Source organism: Phyllostomus discolor, chromosome 10 (genome assembly GCF_004126475.2).
Source record: "Phyllostomus discolor isolate MPI-MPIP mPhyDis1 chromosome 10, mPhyDis1.pri.v3, whole genome shotgun sequence".
NCBI classification, from domain to species: domain Eukaryota; kingdom Metazoa; phylum Chordata; class Mammalia; order Chiroptera; family Phyllostomidae; genus Phyllostomus; species Phyllostomus discolor.
The window spans coordinates 80,786,485-80,805,940 of record NC_040912.2 but is presented as its reverse complement, the minus strand read 5'-3'; the positions used below and the strand labels follow the sequence as shown (position 1 = coordinate 80,805,940).

The 19,456-nt window shown below is 39.0% G+C and overlaps 1 protein-coding gene across 6 annotated transcripts in view; it reads left to right on the top strand.

Moving 5' to 3' along the window:
- The first annotated feature begins 6,659 nt into the window (after positions 1-6,659).
- CNOT4 (CCR4-NOT transcription complex subunit 4) overlaps positions 6,660-19,456 on the top strand; it is a 142,948-nt gene continuing 130,151 nt past the window's right edge. For 5 of the 6 annotated variants that reach the window (XM_028525184.2, XM_028525183.2, XM_028525186.2 and 2 more), the window contains exon 1: positions 7,460-7,701. The gene's annotated coding sequence lies outside the window, so the exon portion shown is untranslated. Of the gene's footprint in view, positions 7,702-19,456 lie in introns of all 6 variants that reach the window. The other variant, XM_028525189.2, reaches the window with a different exon arrangement.

Sequence of the window (19,456 nt, the reverse complement as noted above, 5' to 3'; positions counted from 1 at the left end):
CCCTCTCTCTAAAATAAATTAATTAACTAAATCTTTTTTTTTAGTTTAAAAAAGTCAAAAAAAAAGTTTTAAGTTTAAAAAAAAAAATCTAGGCCCTGGCTGGCATAGCTCAGTGGATTGAGCGGGCTGCGAACCAAAGTGTCGCAGGTTCGATTCCCAGTCAGGGAACATGCCTGGGTTGCAGGCCATGGCCCCCAGCAACCGCACATTGATGTTTCTCTCTCTCTCTCTCTCTCTCTCTCTCTCCTTCCCTTCCCTCTCTAAAAATAAATAAATAAAATCTTAAAAAAAAATCTAAAGAGGGACCTGGCTGGTGTGGCTCAGTGGATTGAGTGGCGGCCTAAGAACTGAAAGATTAGCAGTTCAATTCCTTTAGGTATCTATACACACACACACACACACACACACACTCCCAAAGACCCAGAAGTGAAACTCTTTGGTTGTATGGTATATATTAATGGGCCATTTTGTATTCCTCTTACATGAATGCTTTAAAAAATCAACCTGATAGGGGAACTCAAGAGTTAAAGGTTTGAGCCTTAATTGATAGGCATGAGTGACTAATGCACATGGAAAGCTGTCATTCTAGGAACTGGATGGCACGTCCCACGTGACTCCAGGAGACCCGCCAGCAATTCAGCTTTGGTGCCCCAGGGGGTCTGCTAGCAGGGACAAGGTATTTGAGTTGTTCATTGACAGATAAAGAAGTGCTGGGAAAAACCGCCCCTGGACTGCAACTCTTACCTGATTAACCTTTTCCCCAAACCTCTTACCTACACCCTTCCTTCTCCTTAGAAAAAGGTCTGCTGGAGATGCGATGTTCAGATGGTTTTTGAGGGTATATAAGCCACCGTCTTTTTAGATAGCTGGCATCTGAATAAAGTGCCCATAAAGATACAATCCTTTTCTCTACTTATTGGTTATAGTAGGGACAGGCGACGTAAATGCTAACTTTGCCAGTTTCAAAACCAGCCAACTACAGCCTTACAGCCAGCTAACCATCAAGTAAATAAAGTTTTATTGGAAACAGGGCCAAGATTAGGGGGAGAGAAGTGAAACAAGGTTTTATAAATTCAGGGGCTCATCTTGTCTTTATTTTACACTTTAGGATTGTATTCATTTTCTGGCATCAATTTTGATTGTTAAAAATGTTATATCAAAATATCGTTTACCTGTATACTGCATCCTTTGGTGCTTGCTTCAATTTTGTGCTCGAGGCAAAAGCCTCCCTCACAGACCGTAGTGCCAGCTTTGTCCCAGCCCCAGCCCTGCCCTGGTCTAAACCACTCATTATCTCCAGGCTACACAATAGCTTCCTAACTGGTCTCTCCACCCACCTGTGATTCCTTCCCCACGTGGCAGCTACTGGGATCTTTTGAAAAGCTAAATTGATTTGTGTCACTCTTGTGCTTCAAATCCATTCAATCATCTCTTAATCTACTTAGGATAAAATCCAAATTCCTTGTAAAACCCTGAGTAATCTGAAGGTTGCCTTCTTCCCTAACCTCCTCTCCTTCCATTCTGTCTTTGTCTGCTCCGATTTCACTTGCTAACTTTCTGTCCCTGGAATGTGCTAAAGTCATTCCTGTGTCAGGGCCTTGACACGGGGGCGTTCTTTAAATGGATGATCCCTTCTAACCTTTCAAATTTCAGATTAAGTATCTCTTTAGAGAAGCTTTCCAATCCCAAGTAAATCCCTCCTGATATTTCTATCGTTCTGTTCCTTTCCCTTCCTATTACTCTGACAACATGCAGAATTTTACTTGCTTCTTATTTTGTTACCTGTTTTCCTTTAAACCTTAAGACCTTTGAGAGAGCTTACTGCATTGCTCACTACCATATACGCCCACTATTTAGCATTTAAATACTCACTAAATAATTAAAACTAAAAAAAAATAAGGTGTTATGGTGGAATGAGCCGCCAGAGGGAAAATAAAGGCAGGGCCCTCACCATTACAACCTAACAAAGAACTTAATACAGGAGGCTAAAAAGCCAAAGCTCACACCGCTGGCCCAGGAATCCTGAGACTGGTCCAAGAAGGCTGCCAGGCATTCAAACAACAAGTGAAAGTATGATAGTGTAGGAGGTGGGAGGGCCCTTGAAGGTCTGGGTGTATCATCTCCACCAACTGGGAGAAGGAAAACCTTGAGACCGTGTATTCATTCCAAGGCCTGGAGGGGGGAAGGGGGAAGGGGGAACTACAGTGTCAAAGAAAAAAAACCTATAAGACAACTTTAGGTTAATTGCCTGCCTCCTGTCACATATACAAGATGAACAAATAGAGTCTGGAGCAAGATAATGATTTTGGGCTAACAGACCCCCCACCCATACCCTACATTGGGGGAGTCATGTCTCTCCAGGGGAGAAGCTGGTACCACCTTTACCCACCAATCAAAATGTAACTTCTTCACTCCCACCCCAGCAACTATATAAGTCCCCAGAACAAAGGGCTCTCTTCTCTTGGCCTCCTTGGTTATCTTGCCACATGGGGGACCCCTGGCCAGCTGGCCTCTGGTTGGAGGCGGGGCCTGGCCACTCCTGGCCACCCTGGCTCTGCTCTCCTTTAGAACTTAGCATTAATAAGCTTTGCTTAAATGCTAGTCGTCTCACTGGCCTGTAATTCTTTACTGTGGTGGCAAGAACTGAGTTTCTCCTGTAACAATGGTAAAACTCAAAGTGAATGGACTTTTAGGGGGAAAAAAAACTCCACAAATGTTCATTTATATTAAATGAATATTAATCTGGAAATAACAAAGGTCATAAAATGATCATTTCCTTTGGCCTAGCAGGCCTACATTTGAGACAATATCTCAAGAATAACTTGAAATTTTATTGATTGAAAGTACTGATACATGTATATAACTTATGAAGGTTGAAAAAATGGAAAACAACCCGTAAATCTGGTTGCCCATTAACCTTCCCCTGGTTTCATTCTCCTTCTCTAGCCTAGACAAGCCCAACTACATGTTGCTCCCATAGGAGAGAGAAGGAGAGTGAGAGAAACATTGATGTGTGAGAGAAGTGTTGATCAGTTGCCTCTGGCTCGTGCGCCCAGATGGGGACCAGGCCTGCAACCCAGGCATGTGCCCTGACCAGGAATTGGACAGGTGGCCTTTTCCTTTGTGGGATGATACTCAACCAACCGAGCCACACTAGTCAGGGAATACAGCCATGATTTTCAAGTTCACCAACCTCAAATGGGCAATTATCATTTCCCTGAAATCTTGTTGTTTTTATGATGAAGCTGTTTTCCTGCTCTGTACAGATGTTATTTCAATATTCACCATACTTCTTTTACTAAAGGAGCTACCCTCTGCAAGGCTGTTTAAGTCAGAAAACCTGAGAGCCATTCATGAGAACGTCCCCGTTATCCAGTTCATCACCACGTCCTAGTTTCAGTCTCAAAAAGCAGATCTGAATTCATCACCTCTTTTCTATCTTCAGTGCCACCATAATTAGAACCAGTATCTGGATGACTGAGATGTTCTCTTAATCAGTTGCTCCATTTTCATTCTGTTTTTCCTACCCACTCTCCACACAGCAGAGTGATCTATTTTTAAAAATGTATAAAATTAATTCATACACACAGTAAATCAATACAGCAATTTATAAAGAAAAGGTTATTTTTTTCCCTGTACCCCTTTCCAACTGCAATCCCCGAGGTAACCAACCACACACTAAAATTCAATGTGTACATTTTCCCCCATTCTTTTTTCTGTGCTATACAGAAATATATTCAAATATTTCTATTGGTTATTTCTAAAAATGGATTACATTCTGTACAATATGTCATGTTGTTATTTACTTATTCTTTATCTAATACTATGTCATGGACATTCTTTCAGGTCAATATACTATTTCCCTTTCTCTTATTCATTGATTGATTGATTGTTTTTTTCCCCTTACTCCTTTCTCTTTTTATTTTTTATTTTATTTTTTTTAAAGATTTTATTTATTTATTTTTAGAGAGGGAAGTGAGAGAGAGAGAGAGAGAGAGAGAGAGAAACATCAATGTGCGGTTGCTGGGGGTTATGGCCTGCAACCCAGGCATGTACCCTGGCTGGGAATCGAACCTGGGACACTTTGGTTCCCAGCCTGCGCTCCATCCACTGAGCTACACCAGCCAGGGCTTCCTTTCTCTTTTTTATATAGCCATGTAACATTCCAGAGAGTGAAAGTAAAAAAAAAAAGTTAATAATTTCCCCAGTGATAAACATTCAGTAGCATGTCTTTTAAAATGTAAAATAGATCATGCGTCTTTCCTTCAAAAGCTTTCTTTTCCCCATGCAGTAAGATCTACATTTCCTAGCATGGCCTGTAAGGCTCTGGAATGATCTGGCTCTTGCAAGCTCTCTTTAAATTCATTTTACACCACTTCCGCCCTTGCTAACCATAGCCCACACTAGTAAGTTTTTTTCCACTGCATGGTCCCTGTGTGTTTTCTACTCTTAACCTGTACAGGTCTTCCTTATCTTCCTCTTCCCCACCAATCTAAATTAGGTTCCCTTCTTAAATGTTCTCATCACATCCTATAAACACCTTCTGAGTACTCATCACCAATTATACTTACATATAATAATTGATATTTATATGTCTGATTATTTCATTTCTACCTTTTTCACTAGGCACCATGCTTTCTGAGGTCCGTGTTTGCTGTACCACCAGCACTAAGAACAAATGCTTGAAGGTAATTAATTAAGTGAATAGATGTCCTACACTGAGGAATCACTAGGCAGCTCAGTAATAGAATTTCATGTTAATTAACTTTTAATATTACACGAGAATTGTTATATAGATAAGTTTATATGAAGTATATACACATATATACATATAATATGAAAAACTGGTAATGTAGGATAGTAAAAGAAGCATTGGCCTTAGAGGGTAGTGACTGTGACTAATCGGTTGGTGACCTAGGAAATGTCCGTCTCCACCAGCAATTTTCAGCTGTCATATTGTGAGAGGCATACTGGTGTGCTGCAAGAATTTTTAGAACATGCCATACCTGACTACTTACTTAGTCAGGGTTGCTCACCTTTTCCCCCCTACGTTTTCAGATTTTAAAAAATGACAACAACCAACACAACAATAGTGGTCTGGTTAGATGAATCAAAATGATACCTATTTTTGGTCAGATTGGCAAAAAATATAATACATTTTGTGCTGTGCCACAGAGTTGTAGTAATTAGTTTATGCGTGTTAAGAGATGAAAAAGGTTGAAAAGTGCTTGTCTCCACCAATGAATGACTCTCAGTAGGTGTGGTATTGCCCCCTAGTGTTAGATAGTCTGGGAGGTACTGCTGGCCTTTGGAGAGCCAGGGCCACTAAGCAAGGATTCCTGCAAAATGTGCCTGTCAGTGTCCCTCACAAAACACCTGCTTATCATGACCTGTACTTAACACCTGACCTATTTTATACATGAGCCCAAAACTCCTTTTTTATTTTTACATAATTCTAATAGCAAATATTTTAGGAATGTCTGTACAGTGGACACTGAGGACAGACTGGTGTTGTCCACCAGAGGTGGCTGGAATACCAGGTGTCAGATGGCATTCATAGCTTTCACATTCACGGGGATTTTATTCACAAGTACTGGCAAATGATGATTCCGTTACATTTGCTAGAACAGTCACGTCTGAGCATTTGTATATTGAAATATAAATTATTGGATTATACATTCCTTTCTTTGTTTTTATACATGGCACATTATTTACAAAATCATATATGTAGATAGGTTATATTATCTATGAATTTAACTTTAAGATAATAAAGGAGATGTTACAGAAATCTTTATTTAAAAAAGTTATGTTGGGTAAAATAAGGTTGTGAACCATTACTGATTGAGATGATGATTCATAATGGGAAGAGTTCTTATTTTGTTCTTTTTATTAGTTTGTTTGTATTCCACTATAAAATTGGTAATGTGACAGACACACATTTAAAAAAATACAGGGGTGGGCAAAAATAGGTCTACAGTTTGTATGAAAAAAGACATACAGATTATGATTACTAATAAATAATAGTACAAGAATAGACGGTTTCCCCACTCACAACTGTAAACCTACTTTTGCCCGCCCCTGTACCGCTCCCATCCTGTTTAGATAGTTCATCACTTAAAGGTGAATCGAAATGATTTCCCAAGTTTCCTTGCTAGATAATAATTTTATGATTCTATAGCTTGAAATTTATGATAAGTTGTGAATTTATTACATATCTTAAGTTTTCACCACGTAACTGTTGTCTTTAGGCTTCACAGTGAAGAAACGGAAATAAAAAGAACTAATGTATTAAAAAAAGAATGAAGGCTTGTCACTATGAGATTGGGCGCACAGACTTAAAATCGCAACCTCTTTATCTATTTCCTTTCCCTGTTCTTTTTTCATAATTTCATCATTTACCGCACACTACGCATTTAAATCATGTATTTTTTAAAAATCGCCTCCTTTCCCTTTCCCCTCATCTCAACACACACCAGGACACAGTAATTCCTAGAATGGAAAGAGGGAATATTGTGTTTTGCTCACCAGTATCTTCCCATGTATACAACAGTGCGGGGCACACAGGAGGGCTCAGTGAGTATTTGATGTATGAATGGCAGAATACACGCCATAAACAAAAACGACTGTTTCGAGCGCCACTCTCACCAGAATTCTAGGAGGCAATGGGAGGAACCAGGAAGTTGATTCCTGTGACTTGGCGCACATAGGGATTGCGGGTGCATTCTGATATTCCTTGGGATGCATTGTGTGTGAGGATTTTGTGAACTTCGTGCAGGGCTGCGCAGGTTGGAAATCAAACAGTAACTTGCACCAAAATCCTCATAATGTTCTCAAATTTCCATAGTCAGAAACACGTTTTTGTAAGGGCATTGGTCTTCCGTTCTCTTGTTCACCGGTACAGGGCAATTTAGGATATTTCTTCACTGGAGATTAATGGTGAGGATGGGATGAAGACTGGTGTCTCCAAAATGTGCAAACATAGGAAATGAACTAACTCTCTTTTTCACAAACAACCAATTCAGTATCAAATTCTCACCCTAGATTAAATCCCGCGCTCCTCCTACCTTGCCAATCTGCCTCTACCCCGCCCCTTTAATAGCTATGGTAGGCGGGGCAGGGGAGCGACATTCTTGGCTCCCCCTAAATTGGTTAAGCTTGCCCCGAGTTTTGCTATCTCACATTTGAGCAAGCACAGAGGAAGCGTAACCAACCACTTAACGAAGATCGCCGACCAAATGAGAGCGGAGCAGCACACGCGGGCAAAGAAGGAAGCAAAACACGAAGAAAGGCAGTAGTCTAGCAGCCACATGAGGTGGGCAATCCCATCTGCCCTGGGAGGTAGAACTTCAACTCCCAGCTTGCAATTGGGCAGTCACCGCCCGAGGACTACAACTCCCAGAGTGCTGTGGGAGCGTCCGCCTGCCACTCCTCCCGCCCCTCCCCCGTCCCTCCCTGCCGGATCGGCGTGCGCCTGCGCACGGGAAGCCGGAGGAGTCTTACCCTAATGTAAGATGGTGGCCCGTCTGGCTGTGGAACCCACCGAAAGCTGAGAGTGTCTCTCTCAGCCGTAAAGGTCGGACTCGCTGAAGCAATCAGGCCCCGTTCTGAAGAGTTTTTTCCCCGACACTTGTCCAGTGGTCTCTTGTGAGGACGCGGCAGCTCGTGGAGTCGGCTAAGAGAAAAGCGAAGCAAGGCAGGCGGGTGAGTCTATGCGGGGCTGGGCTTAGGGGAAACCCGGGGCTGACCGGCTACGAGAGAGCGGAGGCTTCGCTGGAACTATGCAGGCCGCACCCCCCTCTCTCCCCACCCCCCGCCTCATCCTCACCCTCCTCTTTCTTGGTCTTCCTCCTCCTCCTCTTCCTCCCTCTCCTCTCTACGCCACAGCAGTTACCACCGGGAAAAGAGAGCGGGGCAGAAGGCGGCGTGGCGGCAAGCACCGACTCCTTGGACAATTTCTTCAATTGGGGGAGTCGAGGCGGCTTTACGTCTTCAGCTCTCTCCCCTACATTTTTGTTGGGGCAGGAATCTTAGATCAGGACTCCTCGCTTTCCTAGCCCCCTTTCCCCTCTCTGACGTCCTTTCCCCGTGGCCCCGTCTCCCACGACCAAAGCCATCACTTCCACTCTGACCCGTGTTGCTGCTGCTCATTAATCCCACTGCTCGTTGCCCATTCGCCCCGCTGCTTGTTTTTTGCTCCGCTGCTACTACCACTCTGGAGTTAGCCTTTTGCCCCTTTCTTGCGCCTGCCGTCAGTCTCCCGTCTGTGTGCTACAGTAGAGCTTCTTCCGATGTGTACAGTCGTGCCTTTAACCGCATCTGTCATTTTCAAGCTGCCCCTTAAGTGCCTAGATGCTGCTGCTGCTGCTCATTCTAACCCACCTGTTTCACGGCTTTCTTGGAAATTGTCCGTTCCTTTCCTCTTTCCTATACGAATTCTTTCAACGTTCACTTCCAGAAAAAAGGGGTGTCCCGTGTTGGCCCCTGAAAAGTCAAGGAAGTTGGGAAGTGAATGAAGTGAGGTAGGGTACTGTCTGAAACGTCCTGAGTGAAGAGCGTTTACTTAGGCTACTCAGGAGAGGGACGTTTTCGTGTTGTTTTCAGCGATTTGTGGATTATTCACTCTGTTGGGAGGGGTTTTTTTTCTTTTTCTTTTCGGACCAATTTGTCCATGCTCCTAAGCGTTCTTCTGAATTGCCTCTCCCCAGGACACTTAATGTGGGCTCTAATTATACTAACACATGTTAGCCTTGGCATTTCAAAATAAGATAAATCTGGCACACAACCAAATTCGTCTGTGAACTCCATAAGCAAATACATGTGATATTTTGATTATGTGTAGGTTACATGTGGGTTACAGATCCCTTCCATATTGTGACATTGATTATTGAATAAGTGAATTATATTGATGTTCAGCTTAATTGATGACATATTTTATTTATGTTTGAGTGGAAATTTCCTCTCCAGCCAATATCAGACTTAGTATTTTTGGATGGGAAGTTCTCTCTTTTAACAGTTTTAGAACGGTAAGTATCTGAATACACTGTTTTTTTTTTTTTTTTTGAAACCCCATTAGGATTTTAATGCAAAAGAAAAACAGATTTTTTTCTTCCAAAATTAAATCCCCCATTTTTCCATAGAAAAGACGAGGGCTGGGGAAAAGAAATGACAAAGTGTGCACATACACATTTGGTAGCAATCTTTGTCATTAGTGTCTTCATTAAAAAACAGAAAACTAGTCGTGGGTGGTGTGGCTCAATGGGTTTGAGCACTGGCTTTGGAACGGAAAGGTGGTCAGTTCCATTCCCTGTCAGGACACACACCTGGGTTGTGGGCCAGGTCCCCAGTAGGGGGCGTGCAGGAGGCAGCTGGTCCACGTATCTCTCGCACATTGATGTTTCTCCCCCCATTTCTTCTCCCCCTTCCCCTCTCCCTAAAAGTAAGTAAAATCTTTAAAAAAAGAAAGTAGAAGCAAGAGGTAGCTTATGAAGTGTATGTTTTTTGTCAAAAGCTGATTTGTAAATCAGCTTTTTCAGTGTAAATTGAAATACACTGATTAATGGCATAATGGGAAGAAGGAGCCCTAGCTTTAATCAGACCACTGTGAAAAAAAGAATTACCAGAAAAGTGAACAGGATTACATATACCAGATACATACATCTCATGTTTAAATAAGATTGTGTTATTCAGATATATGTAAAAATGTTAAAGTTCATAGTAGTGATCTCATGCAGCAATATACTTATTTGCAAAAAAGTAACACCTCAATGTAAATACAGATACATAGTTACCCTTTTAATCACTTTTGCATGTTAGTGTATTGTGATTTTTACAAATTTTACCTGTAATACTAGAGGAATCTTACATTTGGCGTTATGGTCACTTGATTGTGATATGTGGTCTGTTTAATCAACTGTAAACTGAGATAGAAAAGCCATTTATAAAACTTCTTTTTTTCCTTTTAGCTACTTAAGCCCCAATTTGGAGAAGCTAAATAAGTCCCTACTGTTGGGAATTGGAAGCAATTTATATAGCAAACCTTGTTCTAAGTTATAACTTGAGATCTTTAAAAAATATTACTTACATTTAATTTGTCCCAGGAGGAATGTGTTTAATAAAATTGATTTTCACTCTTAAGTAAAAATGTATTTCATTTTTCTTTGTAATATGCTGGTGGAGAAGCTTTCCATTTTGAACAAACCTAACATACAGGTTTGGAAGCCCTTGGCAGTCATGCTTGGCTCAGTTGTAAGCAGTGTGTTCAAGAGAGGACTGTTTGTCTGGCAGAAGACGGTAAATGATTTTAATACATCTTTTCTGTTGTACAGGTATTTTGCCTCAGTAAATAGTCTCAAGTAATTTTCTCTACTCCACACTTTCTTCCTGAAGTCATCAGATTCTTAGTTTCAGCACTCTGCAGTCAAAATGAGTTTACTTTGAGATCTTGATCACATCTGAAGATACCTAAAGTTTTCTGACATTTGGAGAGTAAATAGGGAGCTAAGGTTTCAAAATATTTTTGTATGGTTTAAATTTTTAGATGTAACATTATGAACATTGCAGCTTCACTTTTGATTGTTGGAATACTTTTTGCCAGGTTCAGTTGTTGAATTCTCCAGGTGAATAGATTATTTCTGTAGGAAGGTGTGTGAGCACCAATTAAAGTTGACTTATTATTATAAAATTTGTTTTCATGAAGTTGCCAGAAAAATCTTTAGTTTATTAGGATGAGACAATCAAATGGCAAAATGCAGGGAAATTGTCTTGTAATGCCTTCAACTTCAGTCTGAAGGGAGTAGTACTAATAACCTGTACCTATTTCTGGGTAAAAGAAGGAGGGTGTTGCTTCCTGATGAACTCCTCGCATTCGGAGAGTTTTATTTTAAAAATTATTTTACTTGTCTTAAGAGAACTGAAAACTGTTTTCTCATTTCAACAGTGTGTTTTTACAAGTCTTCTCTTAGTCTCCTTTTCTACTGCTGTTTTTCGGGTGAAGCCACACTCTGTATTTTCATGTGGTTTTTATTTTGGGGGTGATGCCCACAAATAATGCCGGAAAGAATCTATTTTAACTCTGTTACTCTTTTTCTAGACCTGGTGAAATAGAAAGTTTTAATTTGTGAAAACTTTAGCCTCTGTAAAATTTGGTTAGCTTTGTGTTATTAAGTATAGTACTGTTTTCACTTTTTGTGAAAGAAGTTACATCATCTCATTTGGTTCCAAAGAAAAACAGTAGTGAAATAGGTTATAGAGATTTTTAGTGTTCTAGAAATAGTATAAGTAGAATGTACTACATACTTTTCTCAAAGGATTTCTTAATCTAAGTGGAACTTATAAATGGTTTTCATCCCGCTGGAATAACATGTATTGGATGAAACTTATTAACATATTCTGAGATATTTTTTAAATTTTATTTTTCAGTTACACTTTGCATTTGATGACATTTGTATTAGTTTCAGGTGTAGAGCATAGCATTTAGACACCATAGACTTAAAATGTTCTAACAGGTTCTGAGATTTTAAAAGTTTATGTTACCTCAGAGATAATAGGAACAAGTTGCAAATGTCCATTCTTATATAAAATGTGGCAATATCCCTGACATTTTGAAGATAGTAACATATGTATATTCTTCAAAAGTTGAGAGTACACAAACTATACAGACAACAAAATTTACTGAGTTATTTAGTGATGCAAGGAAAGAAGAAAGTGGACTTTTTTTCCTTTTAAGTGGGACTTTTCAATCATATATTTAATGATTTTCTGAAAGAACTTTTTCCAGAGTTGTTTTTCATTTCATTACGTGGCCTTCTTTATTAGAAAAGATTTTGTGGTTAATATCAAATTTTTCAAGTGTGGTAATAGTAATTCAGTGGGTTTTGTCACATTTCTGTTTTATGCTTTGATTGATTGATTTATTTTGTCAGGAAGCAGTTTATAGAAGAAAACATTTCAGTGCTCTTTTGGCCTTAGGTTAGCCATTCCATAGCAGACTTTTTTCTTTTACCAGAAAAGAGAAATTATTTTTACTTGCTAAGAAAACTTAACTTTAAAGATAGTACAAGTGACAAGGCAATTTGAGGATGAGTTTTTTTTTTCCTAAGGAGTTTATTTGTGAGGATGGTTTTATTTTTACTAAGCTCATTTATATAAGAGCTTTACCCTGTTTTAAACTTTAATTGTATTGGGGATGGGTGGATGATGTATTGCTATTAGAATGAACCTTGCTGTTAGTATATGTGTCAGATACCTGTTTAAATAAAATACGCTTTTTTATTTTTTGGTTATGGTAACCCACATCTCACCTCTTGAGTATCTAGGGAAAATTGGAGAAGAGGAAATCCGAATAATCAGATTGGTTTGTGTGTATGCCTAAAAACAGTTTGGGGGGGGGGGAGTCAAGGCGAAAGAGCAGTGTAATGAGAACAGAATGCCAACATTTTAAGATAGTAGGTGTTGTATTACAGTTTTTGGAAGAAATTAGTGAATAATGTTGTAGGGAAAATTGTATTGATTGAATTTTGAAAATTAGCTATACACTGAAATATAAAAGGGGTGGAGTATTCTTTAGCAGCAACAAATGCATTGTTATTCAGCCAAATATCTGAGATTTTTAAATCATGTTTTGCAGTCCTTGTAATGAAGAGGAAGTGCTAATTTTTCTGATTTTTTAAGGACCTAATTCATTCCCTGTTAACAGGAATAGGTGTCTTCAGATCGAATTTCCTGAAATAACATTGACATTTGTAGCAACTTTTCTTTCCTGATTTTCTGCTTTTCCTATTTTGCTTATGATTTTTTTTCAATGTTCTTGATTTTCAGCGGTTGTTTAGGTGGACCCTTTTGAGAATACTATAATTCAATAAAAATTGGAAATATAAATAGTATTGTTTTTAGTGGTAAGGTTAATTCTTTCTTTTGATGGAGATTCTGCCTAATTTTGATTTGATTTTCCCCTTTAATTTTTATTAATTCTTAGGTAAGGATCATGAAAGTTCCCTGCCAAATTGGGATTGGGTCTTTCCAGAAATTTTTTTCTTACTCTAAATGTGGACCTAGGTATTTGTTGGTTAAAGAAAATGATACAGTGTATTTCAGTTTTGTCATTGAAAATGAAGTAAAGAGACTATTAGTATTTTTTTAAATAAACTTTTTAATGTGAAAAATTTTAAACAAGTATAAAAGTGTTCTCTATGTAGCTGTCACTCCAAAGATGATCAATTCACAGCCCATCTGGGTTCATCTGTATCCACTCTTACTTCACCCCGAGACCCCTGCGCTTTGACCTGGATTATGTTGAAGCAAATCCTAGCCATCTCAGTATTTCTTTTGTACTAGACCTCTCTTGACATAAAATATCTTGTATTTTAAAATCAGAGTTATTCAGTTAGCTTGTCAAATAATCTTTGAGTACTTATAGACCCATTCCTTGGGAAATGGTCCTATGACTTTTTTGTTTTAATTTTATTTTTGAAGTTAGAGAGAGGGCAAGGGGAGAAGGTGAGGGAGAGAAACATCCATGTGAGAAACATCGATGATTGCCTTCTGTATGTACCCTGACTAGGAACTAAACCTGCAACCCAGGCATGTGCCCTAGCCGGGAATTGAACCAACAACCTTCTGGTTTGTGGGACGAGGCCCAAGCACCTATGCCACACTGGCTGGGGCTTGTTTTAAAATTATGTTTTTTATTATTTTTTAAAGATTTTACCACCTTCTGAGAGTTTGTTGTCTTGTTGGGTATATTTCCACAATATAATTAGTGTTATTCAGAGCATTAAGCATTATACAAATATTGTGTGATACATATAGCCTGGGTCATATGTTAGTATAGGGGTATCTTCAGACTAAGTTCTTGGAGAAATGAGACTTGAATAAAGAATATGTACTATTTGCATAGGCAGACATGATGTGAGAGGGATGTAAGGAGTTTGGTCTCGGTGGAATAAGATGTTAATTTTCAGAAATGGTGTTGGAGAAGTTAGTATAGTAGGGTAGAGCTAGATAATGAAAGGTGTGCTCAGTGTCCAGTTGAATTCGATCTGTTAAGCAGTAAGGAGCCATTAGAGGTTGGTGGGGGACAGGATATGACAGTAAAGGTGCTTTTTAGAAAGATTGCTCTTTCAGTAGGGTGCAGCATATTTTGGGGTTAACAGCTGAGTGTGAAAAATTAACGTCTATGCCACCAAGGTAAGGGGCCGTTGGAGGGATGTTAGTGTGGAAATTCTACAGGGTTTGGGCTAATTGATCCCTTTTTTTTTTTTTCAGTCTCTTATATCCCAAAATGACACCAAGGTTTTGGAGAATAGAGAAGTGAGGAAATGTCTATTTGTCTTTGATAGTAAACTGCAATTTGTTATCTAAGCCCAGCTTTTGGAAAGGAAATGGTGCATGATTACTCAAATAAGCTCAAAAAATTTTCAGTAGAAAAAAGCTACCAGTTCCTTCAAATAGTTTTAGATATTTTATTCATGGGCAAATAAGAGTTGGGAAGATAAAGAAAATTTTATTATATGATATAAGAGATAGAACATACTTCATTTATAATAGAGATAATTTGTCCCTCATCTGCTTCTTATGTGTTGTATAAGTTCAAAAGGGGCACTAGGTAACTTATATTTGAATGGCTTATAAACAGTGTATATTATAACCTGGGTATCTTTGAAGTTTAATAATGACCTGATTAGAAGAGAAGACATTCTGATGAAATAGGGCACTAAGTATTGTCAGCTCCAAGCTCCCTTAAGGATGGAGAAGTTTAGGTCAGCAGGCGAATGAAGAATGTAGGCACATTATTAAATGAAAGTTTATTCTTTAATTTATTTTGATATACTTTGTTTCGCAAAGGTGTTATTAAAAACAGGTCTAGTTCAACAGCAGCAATGTTTATTATATTTGGAATTTTAAAAAAGATCTGAGACCTTTGAAGTTATTCTTTGTTTTGGTTTGTTGACTGTTCATTAAGCCAGCTTTCTTCATCTGTTCTATTGTATACTTCTAGATAGCATGTTTCCTTTCTGTTGGGAAGGAAAATTTCACGTTTTATCTTAAAGCAGGGGGAAAAGTAGATCATTTGCTTCTGGCTTTGTAAATAGTAAATGACTAGTACAATACTATTTATCATAGTTTATTCTTTCCTGCTTCCTTCAATAAGATGTATATTCCCTCCCCACAGTATTTAGTGTGTAGCTCTCAAGGATTCTCACAATGAATCTGAAACTGTCTCAAGCTTAAGTGCTTACACAGCTTCAAACTTAAATTTATCTTAATTTACTAATCATTTTAGGGTTTGTTATTATAAAAGATATGACCTACCATAATGCCATGTACTTCTTAGGTACTTGGGAAATAATAAAGATAAAATCGATGGTGCAGTGTACTACATTATTGGGAGAATCTTTGTTTGATTGACATTCCTTCCATCCTAAGACCTCCTTAATTCTAGTAGTGTGAATGAGCTATTTTTACATTTTTTATTTCTTTAGTTAGCTGTTCATATGTGCTAATATGGACACTAGAATAGAAAGCTATTGTCCTCCAGTTTAACAGGAGCTTTACTGTGTTAATTTTGGATTTAAGATTGAATTGAGATCCTCTGTGTGCAGAAGAATCTTGAGAAGGATTATTTATGAACCTTAAGTGCATGTGGGAGGGAAGTAAATATCAAATATGTAGTATACTATTTGAGAGTATCTTCAGTGGTAGCTGCCAATCCATTCTTTTCCCCAAGAAATTTTAACTTAATCCTTTTGAGTGTGGAGCCATTTATATAAGTATCGTAGTGGATTGGTGGTGGGGAGAGGAGAAAATGTCTCCCTGCTCCAAAGACATCTCTTCCAGATTTTAATAACTTAAGTTAATATCAAATTGTTAACACAGTATATTTTTCACTCATAATTCTTGGAAGGGAGCTGATTTTGTACAAGTAGATTTGGGGTTGCCTTGGGTAGTCGGGAGGTAGGTGCATTGTAAACCCAAGAAAAAGGAGGAGAGGAAGCAATATTAATTGGGAAGACTTCAAATTCCAATAATGGCTACTGTGTATTTTTGCATGAGGCATTCACGGCTCTGGATCATTTGCTGCCTTTGGCTACATACTTTAGGTTTCCTCGGTTAGGTTGTCAGTACTAATTGAGAAGGCTACCAGTTTTAGCTTTTTATGAATCAAAACTATTGTCCATCTAGGCTTGTGCATTTTAACCTTTCCAGCTCAACACCTGACAAGTTTTGTGTCTTTACCAGAAGGAAAGGGAAAAGGGAAAGAGAAGAAAGTGGTAAATATGATGATCTCCATCTGCTCATATGTTAGGGTTGTATTATTCTAACATATTGTGTATGGAAGAAACTCTGCCTTTCATTTTTCATTTTATGTAGTTATAAAATAGCTTCATGAATTTATCAGATGAATCCTTAGAAACCCTTTGTTTGATCCTTTAACCGTAGAGTTGATGATAAGTTGAAAGGTATGTAAGTTAGATGCTTATTGAAACTTACTTGGAATTTCTGCTTCTACTAAAATCTTTTGTCTTCCTGGACCTTGGTCTTCGTGTGAATTTTGCTTCCAGAAAGTCAAGTTAGCCTTTCTTTAAGGTAGTTATCTTCCTCGAATTGTATTCAGATCTGTTTTGATCCCGATGAAAACCAGTATGACAGTAAAATACTTTAATATAGGAATGCTAACAAAAGAACATATGTCATGAGTAACCATATTTCTTTTGCCATACCTAGCAAATATTTTCAGCAGCTTTATAGAACTCTGAATAATACACGCTTGTGCTTATAGATTATACTTATATGGCACTAAATTCTAGAATTTAAAAAAATTGGCATGATATTAAAGGAAATATTAGTCTTTAGTATTTGGAGTTAAGGACTAACTTGAATGATTTTTCATAGTTGAACACAGGTTTCCATGCAAGCCCTTTGAACTCTCCCTCTTTTTATTTATTGCTCCTATTAGGAGTGCAGTATAGTATGGAGACAAACTGCCTGCGTGTGAATCTTGGCTGTCCCACTTAGTACTTTGTCGGACTTGGAGCAAGTTATTTACCTTGTTTGGGCCTCAGCTTCCACAGTTGTAGGCTGGAGATATTAGGATTGTTGTGTGGAATAAATGAATTAATGCATGTAAGTGTTTGGGGTAGTGTTTGGCATGTAATAAGCCCTATATAAATGTTTGCTATTTTTATACATTTGAAAGAATAAAAAAATCCATTTTTTTTGAACACCTCGTTTTTTATTCAATATACCTTTTTATGTCTTAAGTATGGGCATATGTTTTCATTAGTTACAGTATCAGCTGGAAACATAGGTAAGATATTGGATGGAATAATCAAAGAACTGGCCTTTCTGGAATTTTTTTGAGTCGGGGGAATAATGTAAATGAACCCTGGGTAGGTATGCTGGAAAATGGTTATGGAGTATTTTTGAACAAAGACAAGATAATTTAGATTGCTTGATAAGAGGAGAATCATTGCAAGATTTTATTTTTTTTAAGTCAGCAGAGTGCTGTGTTTTAAATAGTATTTAAATAGTAATAGTAAATTCCAGATGGTGTTGAGGTTTTGAGTGTCCTTGATAGCATAGGTTCGTTTGTTTGTTTGTTTGTTTGTTTTGTCTATTCTGTTCACTAATCCATCCAGAGTGACCCATACAGTGTGCCTGGTTGGAGAGAGGTGTTAAAGAAATATTTATTGGATAAATGAACTTGAAGGAAAACTGAATTTAAACAGAGATAGAAGCTCAAAGGACCCTAAATAAACTTTTGGTATTGCCACTTTTAAAGAAGTGAGGGGAAAAGGTATAAAGGAGCAGTTGGAGACATAGAAGGAAGTTGGAGAAGTATGTCTCGGAAAATGAAGGAAGAGATTTATCAGGAGAGAGAAATTACGAACAGAGATAGGAAAGTCCAACATAGTATCACTTCTATTTGAAGACGTAAATGATTGGCATAGTCTAACACAACACTCAAGGAGCATGAGAATCCATAAGCCCTTTGCTCATGGCGTGATGATTACTAACTACATTAGAGCAAATTTAATAGATTGGGGATATAATTGGAAATGTAAATCAAATTGGGGTAGGTTAAGGAAAGTAGTATAGTGGAGATTGTAGGTAAAGACCATTCAGTCTAGAATGACTGGAAAGAATGGCAAGAAGCAGCTCTCGTAGTTACTGAATATATACTTGGAGAGATTCTGTGTGTTAGAGATGAGGAAAACTTGAAGCGATTTGTGCTGAATGTTGTTAAGTTTTATAGTAGACAAGACTTACTATGCATGTTGTTTCAGGGCTCTGCTACTTGAGGAAAGCTCCTAATCTTTTTATTTTTTATTTTTATATTTTATCGTTTATGCTATTATAGTTGTCCCAGTGTTTCCCCCTTTGCCCCTTCCACCCAGCCTTCCTTTGTTTGTTTCTGTGCATTCGGTAGAGCTGCTATGACTCTCTGTTTTGGTAGCATGGCCTAATGTAGTATGTGTCCTATAGGGCCCTGCAGCACAGCCTCCCCTATCACCCAACTGGGGGCTCAAGGTGTGCCCTTTGTGTGGGCTGAGTACATCCTCTTATGGTTGAGCCTTGATTGTTGTTGGCAGGTCAATGGGAAGGATTTACCCAGGCCAGTCAGCAGCAAGGACTGGCTCTGACCACTGACCACCAACCTCCACCCTCTGTGGAAGATCAGCTGTGTAGGGGCAGGGTGGTGGCACTCCAGCATGTCTGCAGCTGTCCATTGCGTGCGCAGGCTCTGGGGTTTCCAGGTGGTTCAGTCCAAGGTCAGCCCCCACCTGTGTTTTGCCTCCCTGCTTGGGCTATAAAAACAATCTGAGATGGCTGCTACTTGTGCTGGGCTTGGAGATTCCCAGGTGAAGCCAAAGCTGTGAATCTAGGCTGGCTGCTGCTAGTGCTGTTCCTGGGGCCATTTAGCAAGAGGTACGGGCACTGGTGCTCACTGAGGCTGGCTGTTACTTGTTTGACAGGATTTTAGGAAGTTATAAAGCATGAGCCAAGACCAGCCATTCATGAGAAAGCTGCTGTTAACCACCTGGGTGGGCCCATAAGTTGGCGGGGGTGGAGCCTCCGGGGATTTCAGGATGAGGGGCAGGGCAAACAGTGTTAGCCAGGTTGACTGAGTCTCAGATATGGTAACTGCCTGCCGGCTCTGTGGCTCTGTAGCTCTGTGGGGTGAGGGTTCAGAAAAGGGACAGTGACCTCTGCCCACATTTCTGCCTGGAGAAGCTCCTGCCTTGATGCCAGACACTTCAATTCCTCTGTGTAGACTACTGGTGCCTTTCCAGCTGCTGGAGCCCAGAGGGAGTAAGTCTGAGTAAGTCCATGTGCGGGTTCTTTTAATTTTTTTTTTAAGATTTTATTTATTTATTTATTTATTTTTAGAGAGGGAAGGGAGGGAGAGAGACAGACAGACAGACAGACATCAATGTGCAGTTGCTGGGAGCCATGG